This window comes from Lepidochelys olivacea, assembly GCF_965140295.1.
Source record: "Lepidochelys olivacea isolate rLepOli2 genome assembly, chromosome: 8".
Lineage (NCBI taxonomy): Eukaryota > Metazoa > Chordata > Testudines > Cheloniidae > Lepidochelys > Lepidochelys olivacea.
The window spans coordinates 39,555,507-39,571,453 of record NC_140418.1 but is presented as its reverse complement, the minus strand read 5'-3'; positions in this window follow the sequence as shown (position 1 = coordinate 39,571,453).

The window sequence follows — 15,947 nt, the reverse complement described above, 5'->3', positions numbered from 1 at the left end:
TCCCTTGTCTTGCCTGTTTCAACTGTAAGCTCTTTGCAGCAGGCAGTGTCTCTTCCTAGGTGTGCACCGCGCTTAGCAGAGTGGGGCCCTGATCTCAGGCACTGTAATAACAATCAGATACAATAAAAATGGTGAGAGTTATTATTACTGATCAGTCACTTAGGAGCATTTTTAACATCAGATTAAGTCTCGGGATCCCCAGTTCTCATGAGCAAAGGAGACAATGTGGGTCACAAACCGCAACATGCATCGGTGCTATTGCTATCCCTAAAGCAGTGGGGCATAATCACAGGTCATGGGAGAGCTCCTACGGCAGCACCCTTCTCACTCTCGCCTATGTACTGGTTTTGACAAATAAAGCCTTAAGATTCAAAAGTAGCCCTACATTTCCAAATGGTGGCCACAAAGGAGTAGGTAGGACTGAACGAAACACACCAGTTTGGGTGAACTGAAAACAAAGAGTTTAGTTCACCCGGGTTGTAATTTTCACTTCCTTAGAATTTCAGATTCATACAAACATTGAAAGCTTCAAGCAACATATTGTGAGGTCACTGCAACAATTGCCAGTCTTGTATATATACCCACATTTTGTGTACCCCAAAACCCAGTATAAAGAGTGCACAGCTATGATATAGAAAAAAAGGTCTGCAAGAGTCCCTATGAATAGTTTTGTATAGTGTGAGGATCAAATTCTAATCTCCATGATGCCCGCGTAAAGCTAGAGTAATTTCAATTAAGTCAAACATGTACTACAATGTAACTGAGATCAGAATCTGACGCCCCAGTAGTAGTATCTATGTGATTTCATATTGTAGAAAGGCATCATACCCGCTCCAGACTGGGTTTTCTAGTCATTTCTTTAATGGATATAATATGATGCTGAAGGAAAATGTAGATTCATTACTTAACAGGGAAGGAGAGCAAATAGCCGATGACACAGAGAAGACTGAAGACTGTAATGTCTTTTTTGCTTCATCCTTAACTAAAAAAGTGAAGTGTGATCTGGTGCTTGAAACAAGCAATATTAAAAACAAGGGGGAAGATCTTGGGCCAGAATAGGGAAAGAACAGGTTAAAGATATTTAAATAATATAGATGTATTCAAGTCGGCAGTGCCTTAAAAAATTCACCCTGGAGTACTTCAGGAACTAAGGGACAGAGCCTTCCCTCTGAACTAATAGAGATGATCTTTGAGAACTGATGGAAAATGGGTGAGGTCCCAAAAGACTGGAGAAGGGCAAGCATAGTTTGTGTTTCAAAAAGAGCAAACGGAGGACCCAGGGAATTCTTGACCAGTCAGCCCAACTTCAATACCCAGAAAGATACTGGCACAAATTATTTAACAATCAGTTTGTTCAAACCTAAAGGATAATTAAGTGATAAGTAATAGATGGATTTGTCAGGAATAAATCATGCCAAACCAACCTAATTTCCTTCTTTGAGGGGTTACTGGCCTCGTTGATGGGGGAAAGCAGTAGACATGATATAACTGGACTTCCGTAAGGCTTTAGACATGCTCTCATAACATTCTCATATGCAAACTAGCAAAATGTGGTCTAGCTGAAATGACTATAAGGTGGGTGCACAATTGGTTGAAAGACCATACTCAAAGAGCAGTTATCAATGGTTCACTGTCCAACCTGGAAGGTGTATCTAGTGGGATCCCACAGGGGTAGTCCTGATTCCAGTACTATTCAATATTTTCATCAACAACTTGGATCCCGGAGTAGACAATGTGTTTATAAAATTTGCGGATGACACCATGCCGAGAAGGGTTGCTAGTACTTTGGAGGTCAGGATTAGAATTCAAAATTACCTTGATGAATTGGAAAGTTGATCTGAAATCAATACGATGAAATTCAGTAAAGACAAGTACAAAGTACTTCACTGAGAAAGGAAAAGTCAAAGGCACAACTACGAAATAGGAACTAAATGGCTAGTGTTCCCTCTAATTTTCCCTGTGCATGTGCAGAATGAATTTTGTTATGTGCACCAATATGGAGGTGATACACGACACATCACCTTCATATCAGTGCACATAACAAAATTCGTGTGGTGGGGGTGGGGCTGAGGGGTTTGGAGAGTGGGAGGGAGCTCAGAGCTGGGGAAGAGGGTTGGGGTGCAGGGGTGAGGGCTCCGGCTGGGGGTTTGGGCTCTGGGGTGGCACTGGGGATGAGGGGTTTGGGGTGTAGGAGGGTGATCTCCCCCCAGAAGCACCTGGGCTGGTGGGGAGAAGCGCCTCTCCCCGCCGCGGCAGCTCCAGGGCTGGGGTTGCGGGAAAGCCACTCCTTCCACCTCCCCAGCAGGGCTGGGCTGGGGGAGGGGTGCCGGGTGGGTTCCCTGAGCGCCTGCACGGCGCTAAATAGGCTGCTGTGCGGCCACACAGCTCACAGGGAACTTCGGTGGTAGCGCTGCTGAAAAGGACCGAGGGGTTCTAATGGATCACAGACTGAATCGGAGTCAGCAGTGTGATGCCCTTGGGGAAAGGGCAGATGTCATTCTGGGGTGTATTAACAGGAGGGCTGTAGTAAGACACAGGAGCTCACTGTCAGCACTGGTGAGGCCCCAGCGGGAGCACTGTGTCCACTTTTGGGCATCGCACTTTAAGAAAGATGTGGACAAATTTGAGAGAGTCCAGAAGATAAGAGGTTTTGAAAACATCCTTATGAGGTTATATTGAAAGATTCAGGCAGGTATAATCTAGAGAAGAAAAGGCTGAAGAGGGACATGAAATATGTAAAAATATTTTAAGGTTGTTCTAAAGAGGACTGTGATCAATTGATCTCCATGCCCACTGAGGACAGGACAAGGAGTAATTGGCTTAGTTTGCAGCTAGGTTTAAGTTAGACATTAGGAAAAACTAACTTTTAGGATAGGTAAGCACAGGAAGGGGTGCCCTGGGAGGCTGTAGTGTCCCTGTCACTAGAGGTTTTCAAGAACAGGTTGGACAAATCCCTGTCAGGGATGGTCTGGGTTTACTTGGTGCTGCCTCAGTGCTGGGAGCTGGACCTGAGGTCCCTGCCCAGCCCTACATTTCTATGACTTCAAAGATGTCTTGTCCTTTGCTTGGACCTGCTAGCATCCAGGCCTCAAGAACCCCCTTACCTGCTGCTAAGGTAACTGCTCGAATGTCATGTTGCTGTAGCTGTGTCTGTCCTGGGATGTTAGAGAGATCAGGTGGGGGAGGGAGTAGCTTTTATTGGACCAATTGCAGCTGGTGAGAGAGACAAGCTTTCACGCTGACACAAACTGCAGTTGGTCCAATAAAAGATATTCCCTCCCGCACCTTGTTGCTTGAATGTCCTCATTTATTTAACTGACCCCTGGTCCCATGCATTCATAAATGAACAGCATCACATGCTCTGTTGCTCACTCTTTTAATCTAGGTCTATTGCTGACCTTCCCTGGGCACATGGTGGAGGTGGTAAACACAGGCCAGATTATCTAATCCCATCCTTTCCCAACTGAGACTCCGTCTGAGCAGTGAAGAGCTGCGTGACCTGTGAGCACCCAGGCCCTGTTGGAGACCAGGCCCCAACCCTGGGCCTCGCAGACACTCTGGGAAGCCACCCAGGAGAGGCCCCGCTGAGACAGCACAGCCAGGGAGATTCCCTCTGGTGCCAGGAGAGAGCTGCTGCCAGCTGCAGGGTTCCCCGAGGTGGGAATGGGCACTTGCTGTCGGGAGAGCAGGGAAGTCCCATGGCTCCTCCTCCACATTTCAGTCGACTCCCCGCCAACATGAGCAACTGCTGTGGTAGCACCAGGGATGTTCTGGGATTGGGATAGGGGGGTCCAACCGATGGTGAATGAGGGGGAGGGCCCAGGGGTAATTTTTCTCCACTGGCTCCACGCCAAACAGAAGCTGCTTGTTTTCACCTCCAAGGACTGTCACAGCCTCACCCCACCCAAGCGCCATTCGCTATCGACATGTTGCCTCCGACTCTGATCGGCCTGTGCTGCCACCTCCATTGCCCCTTGTTACATTCTCAAACAAGCCCTTTCTCCAATGGCTCCACAGCACTTGGGAGGAGCTACCCGTACACAGCCACAAAGCCACCTCGTTAGTTGCCTTCACATCCTTCCTCAACACTTTTCTGGGCTGGGATGCCTGCACATAACATGCCAGCAGTTGAGCTGCTGAGACCAGTGCCAGTCGAATTCACCAACATGGTCTCATTGTTTCCTTGGACGGCCCCATCTGGCTGGCTGTGTCTGGCGGGTGTCTCTTGTCTTAGCCCTGGTCTACACTTGAAAAATTAGATCGACCTAACTCCATCACTCAGAGGGTGAAGAACGTACACCCCTGCATTCCAGAGCTACCCTGACCAGACCCCCAGTGTGGCCGCGGCTAGGTTGGCAGACAGATTCTTCCATCACTCTTGCTACTATCTCTCAGAGGGTGGGTCAGTACAGCGATGTGGAACAGCCTCTCTGTTGCTGTCAGAAGCGCCTGTAGTGTGGACAAGCCCTTAGACTGTAGGGTCTCTGGGGCAGGGAGTGTCTGTCCTGTGTTTGTACAGAGCCTGGCACAATGGGGTCCTGATCCTTGGCTGGGGTGCCTAGGCCCTGGGGCAACACAAATTATTAGGACCCTCAACAGTCACCATGCTGAGGGCATAGCAGGCAACAAGGCCTCTGGGACAGAGGATCCAAGGAAATGACCAATGCAGTGTCCTGAGGGGAGAGAGTGGAGAGCCTGGCACAGAGAATGGACCTGGGGGAGGAATACTCCAGGCCAGCTATGCCTTGTGGGGATAAGAGAAGGGAGAAGCAAGCACATGCCCACAGTCCATATGCTTGCCAACCCTTCAGGGTTGTCCTGAAGTCTCCAGGAAATAAAAATTAATCTTTAATTAAAGATTATGTCATGTGATGAAACCTCCAGGAATACATCCAACCAAAATTGGCAACCCTAGGCAGAGATTAGAGGGGCAGCAGGGCCATTGAGAAACGCGGGATGGATCCCTGACTCTCTGCATACTCAACAGCTATCCTAACACTGCTTGCTAAACACAAACCAGGCACAGACACCTGCAGGCGGCTGGGATGTACTGATGCTCTGGAGAAAGAGAAAGCCTGGGTCAGGGGATCCTTTGAAAACATCAGACAAACCAGCCAGCCAGAGCGACACATCCCAAGGTGCTCAGGTGATGAGAACCACACCCACATTATTGCCATGATTTGATTATCAGTAATGGCGCTTGTGACAAATTGGGGGTTCTGTATGTACCTCGTCTGAACTGTGGCTAAGGTTATGAGAGTGTGACAGGAAACCACTGTGTCATGCAAAGCCTATCTGGCTGTGGCTCCACAGTTAGCAAGACAGGCCAGAGACAATGGGAAGTGATCAGCACTCAATGATTGTCTATTTGAAGTAAAAGCAGCAACGAGTCCTGTGGCACCTTATAGACTAACAGACGTATTGGAGCATCTTTCGTGGATGAATACCCACTTCGTCAGATGCATGTAGTGGAAATTTCCAGAGGCAGGTATAAATATGCAAGCAAGAATCAGGCTAGGGACAACGAGGTTAGTTCAATCAGGGAGGATGAGGCCCTCTTCTAGCAGCTGAGGTGTGAACACCAAGGGAGGAGAAACTACAGGGATTGGTGATTGGTGATTCACCGGTGATTGGTGCACTGTAGTTTCTCCTCCCTTGGAAGGGCATCGGTGCATGCCTAACAGAGACCCAGTTCTTCCTTGTACCTGGCTTTCCTGGCCAGTTAGCCGCCACAAGCTACAAATCCAAGCCACAAACTCAAGCTACATTCAGGACTGGTAACTATCTAGCAGCTGCAGAACATCTGATGTGTGTGTGTGTGTATACATAGGTATTAGATATTAGTTACTGGTCTTAAACCAAATTGTGTTATTATAATAAATGTGACATCTTGTCTTGTTCCCTGAAACGATCCTGTGTAGTTTTGTCTGTATAACAGGCGGGGGAGGCAGGGGGAGGGGGGCTGGTGGTGCTCAGTGCTCCAGCCAGGTAAACTGGAAATCAGCAGCTTCACAACTCTGGGGGAGGGGGATATTTGGGGGAGGGGGGTATTTGAGTGCTGGGGGTCAGGGTCAGCACTGCACCCAGAGGGCCTTGGCATCTGGATAGCGGGTTTCAACACTTGTAGGCCTTGGTCTACACTGTGGGGGGGGATCGATGTAAGTTAGGCAACTTCAGCTATGTGAATAACGTAGCTGAAGTTGACGTACTTAATCGACTTACCGTGGTGTCTCCACTGCGGTGAGTCGACTGCTGCCGCTCCCCCATCGACTCTGCCTGCACCTCTCATAGCGCTGGAGTACAGGAGTTGATGGGGGAGAGCTTGGGGGGTCAATCCAGCCGGTGGTGAAGACATACCCTTGGAGGGCAGAGCTGGACAGATGCTCTGCACCTTGGGAGTATGCCTAGGGACCCTGAGAGTGGGGCACTGGCTGGACTCCGTTCAGGCGCCAGAAGCTTGAAACCCCCTTGGGAATCCAGAGCACAGAGCTCCCTCACCACAGTCCTCAACAGATCTGTGACAACGTTATCTGCTTGAAAGGTGGTCATCAGTCTGAGCCCAGCACAGCAAGAGGAGTTCTCAAGAGAGGTTTTCTGCCTGAGAAACAATGTCTCTGCCATGCAGAAATGGTGTCTTTGTGAAGGTGGAACGGCTCCTTTCCAGTGAGTGGAAACATGACCAGTGGGAAGCTCTAAGATGGTGATATACGCCAGGACACAGGAGTCAGGAGAGGAAGGGCAAGCCCATTGGGTAAGAAACAATTCACTGACAAGAGGCAATGGCGGAAAAGTTTTGGCATAACTATAGAAAGGTGATGGGGCTTGAATCAGATCCCCTGGAGTGACAGGGATCAGCTGTTGCTAGGAGACTGTAAGCACAAGGAATCCTGATTGTGTCTATGTATCTTACATATGCAATGTTGATTAGTGAACATGCATAAGATATAATTAACAGAGGTATCAGAAGCATCTGGGTAACCTCAAAGACCAGGTAAAACATTTAATTTATAAGTTGACAAGCCAATTTGATGTGAGGTTCCTCAAGGTAAACCCAACACAAGTATGTCACTTGGAGATGGATGGATGGCCATGGAGGCCTGCTCCTGCTTGATTAGAAGTACATGGACTAAGTGATTCCCACACATAAGTTAGCTAAGAATAAATAAGGATGACAAACAAGTACCACTAGAGAGGTTAGAGATTTACACAGCTGTCCCATGCTGCTGGCATTGAACTAAGTGGAGTCTGCTATAGAACAGAGGATTCAAGTGACCTCATCACTGTCTGATGGACTTTGCAAAGAAGAGGAGCAGCAGTATCAGATGGAACAAAGCCTTGTGCAGTTTGCCAAGGAGGTCACTCTGCTGAGACAGGCCACATGCCAAGCTGGGAGTGTCAGGAGACCAGCAGAACTGTGATGTCCCAAGACACGAGCATGTGAAGACCCTTGGGCTCTGGGAACAAACCACACAGGAACCATGTGCAGCTACAGATCTGAAACCACAAAAGTGATACCCTGTTTTCTCATTAGACTGTTAAAAGGTGACACATGAAGCTCAGCTGGTATTCTGATTGGTTGCCCTCATCTCTTCATAAAGAGTGAAGATTGCACCCTGATCGGTCCACATTACTGTTCTGAAAAAGGAGCCAGTCCACGGATGGTCCATCACCACTAAGTCAAAGAAGGCTGGTGCCTCCAGTAGTCACTTCTCACAGCTGCAAACACCTGGGCAGGAGGGGCGAGCGGGAGTGGCTAACAACAAAACCTTGGCATAGATAAGCACCTGACTGACTCTTTACCTTTGAGGTCCCTCACGGATGCCTGGCACTGTGATCCTGCCTAGACCTGAAAGGAAGTTCTGCCTATCTGGCCATTGGCCATGGGGAGCCTTCAGGCTGAGCAGAGAGTCTAACTGATGCCAGGCTGACTTGATGAGTAACAGACACTTTTATACACGTCTTTCTTCTTACCTAAGTGGTGACTTGGTATCTGACGTAAGAGACTTAGGCATCCGTGTGAGGCATGCCTGCAGAGACTTGAGCTGTACCGTGTCCTGGAGTGTCCCTGACAGCCTGAGCCCCAGGGGCCAATGAATAAGTGGTTACGAATGAGGAGACTGGAACAGTCCCCCCATCAGCTCCACCTAGCACTCCAGGCAAAAGGCGACTGGAGTGACACCTGCCTGCCCTGAGCGACGGCAGCTGGGGCTCTTCCGAGATTGGTGATGTAGTTTCTTGGACAAGAAACAGAGGCGTGAGTGAATGCTGCTGGATTGTAAGCCCAAGGCTTTCCCATTGTTTAACAGATAATTAGGGTGCCAACTGAATTTATACTGAACTAGAGGGAGGTTTACCAGTCCCTTGGGCTAGCCCTGCTGGGATGTGCCAGAGCAATTAGAAGCAGCTCCGAATCACGATGGATATGTCAGGTTTCAGAGTAACAGCCGTGTTAGTCTGTATTCGCAAAAAGAAAAGGAGTACTTGTGGCACCTTAGAGACTAACCAATTTATTTGAGCATGAGCTTTCGTGAGCTACAGCTCACTTCATCAGATGCATGCCGTGGAAACTGCAGCAGACTTTATATATACACAGAGAATATGAAAAAATACCTCCTCCCACCCCATTGTCCAGCTGGTAATAGCTTATCTAAAGTGATCATCAGGTGGGCCATTTCCAGCACAAATCCAGGTTTTCTCACCCTCCACCCCCACCACACAAATTCACTCTCCTGCTGGTGATAGCCCATCCAAAGTGACAACTCTTTACACAATGTGCATGATAATAAAGTTGGGCCATTTCCTGCACAAATCCAGATTCTCTCACCCCCTCACCCCCCTCCCAAAAACCACACACACAAACTCACTATCCTGCTGGTAATAGCTCATCCAAAGTGACCATTCTCCCTACAATGTGCATAATTAAGGTGGGCCATTTCCAGCACAAATCCAGGTTTTCTCACATCCCCCCCACCCCCATACACACACAAACTCACTCTCCTGCTGGTAATAGCTCATCCAAACTGACCACTCTCCAAGTTTAAATCCAAGTTAAACCAGAACATCTGGGGGGGGGGGGTGGAAAGGAAAAAACAAGAGGAAATAGGCTACCTTGCATAATGACTTAGCCACTCCCAGTCTCTATTTAAGCCTAAATTAATAGTATCCAATTTGCAAATGAATTCCAATTCAGCAGTTTCTCGCTGGAGTCTGGATTTGAAGTTTTTTTGTTTTAAGATAGCGACCTTCATGTCTGTGATTGCGTGACCAGAGATTGAAGTGTTCTCTGTGCTTGGCCTTTATGCTGGTGTGTTTTGTCGGGGGAACAAGCTACCTCCCCCTGGCATGGCCCATCAGAAGGCCAGGAACACCAGCAATTACTGTGGTCAGAGATCACAGGAACAGTTCTGGTCCTACAGCTCTGGGCACATACCGTGCCACAACAGGGGCAGGCTGAGATTGGGAGGAGGGGCCATGGGTGCATGGCCAGGGAAGCCCGTCAGAACCCTGGTTGTCCTGCGGGTTGTATGAGGTATGCAGGCAGTGGAGTAAGGCTGGCCTGGCTGGGAACAGTGACTGTTTCCCTGCTACTTACAGCCCAAGACACTGTGATGGGGAAAAGCTCAGCTGGCAAATGGATACAGGCCTGTCTGAAGGATCCCATGTCCCTTGGGAGAACCAGTCCCCGCTCTGGGTGGCAGCTCGTTGCAGAGAACCTGACTTTGCTTTGTTTGGATTTGATCTATTACTTCGTGAAAAGTGTTACCATCCCCTGTTAAACCATTAATTTATACTGTGCAAACTCTGCCATAACCCATCTTTGCTCAGCTCTCTGTAATTTCCCATTTATCTTTCAAACTGATGTGGATTAATAAAATGTATGCATGTATACAGATTCGCGTGTCTAATTTACTTTAAGCAACTTGAAATCCAGCAGATTCTGAGAAACCTGCTATGGTTAATTGGATCATTCATATTCCATAGCCAGCATGCGTTTTACTCTGAATCCACCCGCATATCCTCTCTAAGGGGCAGACTCTCCGAGCCTTGCCTGTGGCAAGCAGCATGCTGCTCTGCAAGTACTCCTGGGGCATCGGGACATGGCCCAACACCTAGCCAGGGCACTCTCTCTCAGCCACTAGCGGGCATGAGAGGAGGATAAAGAAAGAAATGAGAAAAGCTACTGTACCCCCTGTCCCCCAGCGAGTTTGAGGGTACAAACTCAGGAGGTGTTAATCGTAACTCTCCACACTGTTCAGACTTAACAGTTATATTATTTCCACTGGGTTCCTATCACACACAATTAAAGCACAGCTCCTTAAAGCAGTCATTAAACAGTGTACCACTCGGCGAGGATAATCACTAGATTCACCAGATGAGTCATACATAAGGTTTTTACAGGTCTTATCTCCCTTTTTGACCACATCTGTGCAAAGATTCCCCTTCATTTTGTTCCTCTTCAGACACAGCTTCAGACTCAGTACTGTATGCTCTCTTACAAGCTCCTCAGTGGCCTCTTCTTTTAGTTGCTCTCACACGGGGGAACATGGATCCGGTGAATGTGGCATAGGGGACTCCTTGTCTGCAGTGGGGGGAGGGGGTCCAAAAGTGCCGGGTGGAGTATCAAATAACTGTGTGGGATAAATGCTCTCTGACTTGGAATCAGGACTGGTCTCTTCAGCAGGAGCTGGTATAGTAGTTGCCTCTGGTACAGGGGCAGGCCCACTTTGCCAACTACACGTTACCAGACTCGCTGACTCCTTAGAGAATCTAACCATCCGTCCATGGCTTGTAGGTTTCTGTGTAAAACCCGTATGCTCCAGTGACCATTTTCAGACTTCATGCAGTGAACCAGAATTCCTGGTAACTTCCACTCCACTGCACATGGATCTGGTTTCCACTTGTCAAGCGACTTGTGTTTCCCAAGTACTCCCAAATTTCTCAGGAGCATCCTAGAACCAGGTAGCATCTCACACTCTCGCACCCACAGGTCGAATGGATCTTGTTTGGCTGGTTTCTCTTCACAGATGGTGGCCAATTTCCACACTGCATTGAGTTGATCCTTTAATTGAATTATGTGCTGTAAACAGGTCTTGTGACTTGCCCCATGTGACCAAAACAAAGGTCCACTGGCAATCTGGCCTCTCTCCCAAACTTGAGAGGGTAAGGGGAGAGCCATGTGGCTTCGCTGTGGGTGTATGCATGGACCAAATGTGCGATGTGATGACTCCACTGACACTTTTGCTGAGTCTCCAGACTGCTCAGCATGTTCAGTAGAGTTCTGTTAAACCTCTCCGGCTGTGGATCTCTTGAGGATGAAATGGGTCAGCACAGGACTTCTCTATATCAGTCACTAAAAGAAGTTCTTTAATTAATCTGCTCTCGAAGCTCTGGTCCTGGTCAGAAGGAATGCAGGTGCTGGGAAGTCCATAGTGATAGAAATACGCTACCATCAGACTTCGGCTACTGTTGCTGCTTTTTGGTTATTGGTTGGACATGGGCATATCCGTGCAGTGATTGGGAACAACCAAGACGTTAGTCATGTCACTTCTATCAGACTCTGTTGTCAAGAAATTGATGCAGACTAGGTCCATTGCTCCTCTACGGGCCACACTTGCTGATTCCTTAGGTAATTCTTTTGCAGCTATATATCAAGCACAATTTGTACAACATTGCTCACATCACGAGCTAGATAGGGTTGCCAACTTTCTGATTACAGAAAACCAAATACCCTTGCCCTGCCCCTTACCCACCCTTCCTGAAGCTCTGCCCCTGCCCTGCCCCTTCTCTGAGACCCCACCCCCACTCACTCCATCTCCCCTCCCTCTGTCGCTCTCTCTCCCCCACCCTCGCTCACTCACTCATTTTCACTGGGATGGGGCAGGGGGTTGAGCTGTCGGAGAGGGAAGGGCTCCAAATGGGGGTGCGGGCTCTGGGGTGGGGCCATGGATGAGGGATTTGGAGTTGCAGGAGGGGGCTTCAGGCTGGACAGGAGGATGGGGTGTAGAGGAGGGGGAGTGCTCTGGCTGGGGGTATGGGCTCTGGGGTGAGGCCAGGATGAGGGGTTTGGAATGCAGAAGGGGCCTCCGGGCTGAGGCCAAGGGGTTTGGAGTGTGGAAGGAGGTGAGGGGTGCAGGCTCCGGGCAGCTTACCTCAGGTGGCTCTTGAGAAATGGCCGGCATGTCCCTCCGGCTCCGCACACTGACCTCATCCGCAGGTGTTGCCCCCACAGCTCCCATTGGGCATGGTTCCTGGCCAATGGGAACTGCGGAGCTGGCACTCAGGGAGGGAGCAGCGCACAGAGCCTCCATGGCCACTCCATGCCTAGGGGCCACAGGAACATGCCAGCCGCTTCCGAGCACCGCATGGAGCCAGGGCAGGCAGGGATCCTGACTTAGCCCCAGCATGCCACCAACTACACTTTTAATGGCCTTGTCAGAGGTCTGACTGGAGCTGCCAGGGTCCCTTTTTGACTAGGCGTTCCAGTTGAAAACCGGATGCCTGGCAACCCTAGAGCTAGATAAGGCCGATAGAATTGGTGTCTAACTAGGGCAGTACATTTGTCAATTCCCATGTCCCCTCTGCCATCGTGTAGGGACTTAAGCACAATTTAGTGATATTCCTTCGGCAACACGAACTGTCTCAAAATATGATCCAGTGGTCACAGATGGTTCAATACAACAAGTCTCCTTGTACTAGCAACTTGTCCACCCTCTCGAAGCATAAGTAAAACAACAGGATGAGTGGATTTTTTATGTAGGGAGGTGGTGGAATCTCCATCCTTAGAGGTTTTTAAGGCCTGGCTTGACAAAGCCCTGGCTGGGATGATTTAGTTGGGGTTGGTCCTGCTTTGAGCAGGAGATTGGACTAGATGACCTCCTCAGGTCTCTTCCAACCCTAATATTCTATGATTCTATGATTTCACCCAGCCAGGTGGTTTTCTTTGTATTTTAGCTACAACAGTGTCTTTGAGAGTAGGATCTGCCAATTGTGCTTTCTTGAGGTCTTCTCAACTAAGCTGAGGCAGGGAGGTGCAGTGCAGGTTAGCAACACAACATGGATACCGCAGAAGCAGTCTTCAGGGGGAGCTCCCAGCATCTCTACCATGGGTGGCAGATATAATAGGCCAGGGGAGGCTAAGCCTCCCCAAACAGGATGCGGTGTCTGGCCTGCCACTTGTGAGTGCCGCCGAAAAGGCAGCCAGGCCGTGGCCCTGCCCCCACATCCACTCCGCGGCCCCATTCCTGCGTCCTGCTCTTCCCCTGTGGCCCTGCTCCTCTTCCTGTCCCCAATCCGCCCCCTCCCCAAGACAAATGCTGACCACGCTTCTCCACTGCGGCCCCCAGGGGGAGGCAAAGAGGTGCAGGCAGTGGGCCCCTTGGGGGAGGGGGTGAAGAGGCACGAGCGGCGGGTAGGGGGGCCTCAGAGGAGGGGGCCGAGTGGGAGAAGGGCCTGGGGTGGAATAGAGGTGGAGCATGGGTGGGGCTTCAGGGGGAGGAGGCTGAGCAGGGGCAGGCCTTGGGGAAGAGCAGGGGGTAGGGCCACAGTCCAGGCACCAGTGGCCCTTTCCCCTTCTAGGGAGCTTCCAGTGCTCAGGCCCAGCCTCCCAAAATGCGGGAGTCACACACCGCCCATGATCTCTACTACTCTGTCTATGCTGGCTGTAGTAAACCCAGTTTGGGTAGACAGCAATTTGCACAATGCCCTCTCCTGGTGCTGATATTTCCAACCACGCGTCGCTAGGCCAGTCGGCCATGTGGAGAAAAAGCCAGAACATTGGCAGCAATATTGCTTTTCCTGGGCTGATGCTGAATGTGCAAGTCACATGCAGCTAGCACATCAGTGATGCCCAGCTGCATCCAGTTTGGCTGATTGCATAACATATGTGAGTAGGTTGTTATCAGTTCTGATGGGACACTGCTCCAGATAGGTAATCATGAGATGTTTCTACCACAGCCGATTTCAATGCCAAGAACTGCAGCTCATGCACTGGGAAGTTCCTCTGAAGATGTTAGACTGAGGCTATTTCACTAGGAGGGTGGTGAAGCACTGGAATGCGTTACCTAGGGAGGTGGTGGAATCTCCATCCTTAGAGGTTTTTAAGGCCCGGCTTGACAAAGCCCTGGCTGGGATGATTTAGTTGGGGTTGGTCCTGCTTTGAGCAGGGGATTGGACCTCCTCAGGACTCTTCCAACCCTAATCTTCTATGATTCTATGATACAGGATGATGGCCCCCAGGATGTTCCTGATGTAGCCAGCACAGTACCCAGGCCAGCCAGACAGGCATACACATGCCACAAAGATGGTTTGTCTGAACAGGCAAATGCTAGAACAGTAGCTTCCATGAGACTCTTGATCAAAACACTGCAGAAAGTGTGTGCACACCTAGTGTCCCTCGCTCACCAAACGGCTCTCTGCCTTTGGGATTGGGCCTCTTGGTTCTCTCAAATGTACGTCTTCTCTGGGTATCTGGTGTCAGCTCATTCAAGGGACAAACGATAGTAGAATATCCCTTAACAAAGCGCCAGTAATACCAGCAGAATCCAAGGAAGCTGTGGTGGGGGAGGAGCCAGTGGCCGTGATGTGTGAGGAGCCAGTGGCTGGGGTATGGGAGGACCAGTGGCCATGGTGTGGGAGGAGCTGGTGGGTGTGGGATAGGTGGGAGACCCAGGGGAGACCTGGTCTCCCCACAGTCCCAGCCAGAGGAATCCTTCCTCCTCCAGCTGGCCGGTCTCCTAGCCTAGATTCAAAGTAAAAGGCAGTTTCCTCCCACCCCAAGATTAGGGTGACCAGGTGTCTGGTGAAAGTGAGCAAGTGAGTGAGGGTGGGGAAGAGTGAGCGGGAGCGGGGCCTCAGAGAAGGGGTGGGGAAGTCCGGGGCCTCCAGAAGGGAGGGGCAACGGATGGGGCAAAGGGTGTTCGGTTTTCTGCGATAGAAAGTTGGAAACCCTCCCCACGATTCTTGCAGTTCAGTGGAACCCAGGGCAGCTTAGAGCTCGGGATGCTGTGGGGAAAGCTGTGCCAGGCTCCAGCTCCTCCTGCAGACACCCCCTTTAGTGGAGACACCAGACGCTCCTTGTAGGCACCAAACACCAGTCCCGCGCTGGGTTGGGGAGCAGCCAGCCACTGCCTGCTGGGAGAATGTCCTGGACCAGAACCTGGGGGAATCAGACAATTGCAGGGTAACACAGCAGAGTCCACTTGACTGAGAGCTTCCCGTGCCCATGGTGTGGGAAGATGGAACTGGGATGAGCAGGCTGGAGTCAGGGGAGTGAGCGAGGGGGCTGTGGAGGAGTGACCAGGCTGGATGGGGAGCCAGTGGGATGGTGCGGGGGAGCATACAGTCTGGGGGATTTGCCAGTGGGCTGAGAGAAGCAGACAGCCGGGGGGAGCTGCCTATGAACTGGAGCAGAGTAAATGCTCTAACTTTGAACACGTCTGGAAATAACGACTTTAAAAATGTATCATTCTGAAAACTAATTAAGCAGGGAGGCTGTGGCCGGCAGGGGAAGTAGCTTGTGAGTAACACGGCACTGGAAATGCTCCTGAGCTTTCCAAATTGGCAGGGAGTGCACTTGAATGTTTAACCCTACACATTCCCTGTGGGCTCTGGGCCTCACAGGGCTGTGCTGGACCCCCAGAGACTCCAGCTTCTCATGCCCCGACACTTTTTGCCCCACAGCTGCTGCTAGGGCTCGTCTCTTCCCACACCATGGGTAGCAGGTGCTGTGGGCTAATCTCCACCCTCGCTCTCAATCTTGCTTCCCCCATGAGGGGCCCATGGCATGCCCTGCCCCAGGGGCCTCCCGGGCACTAGGAGCACGGCATGCCCTGCCCCACGGGGCTCCCAGGCACTAGTAACATGGCACGCCCTCCCCGGGGGCCTGCTGTGTGGTAGGACCATTCCCTATGGCTGGGCCTTTGTGTATGCATGCTCCCTGCCCAGAGTGC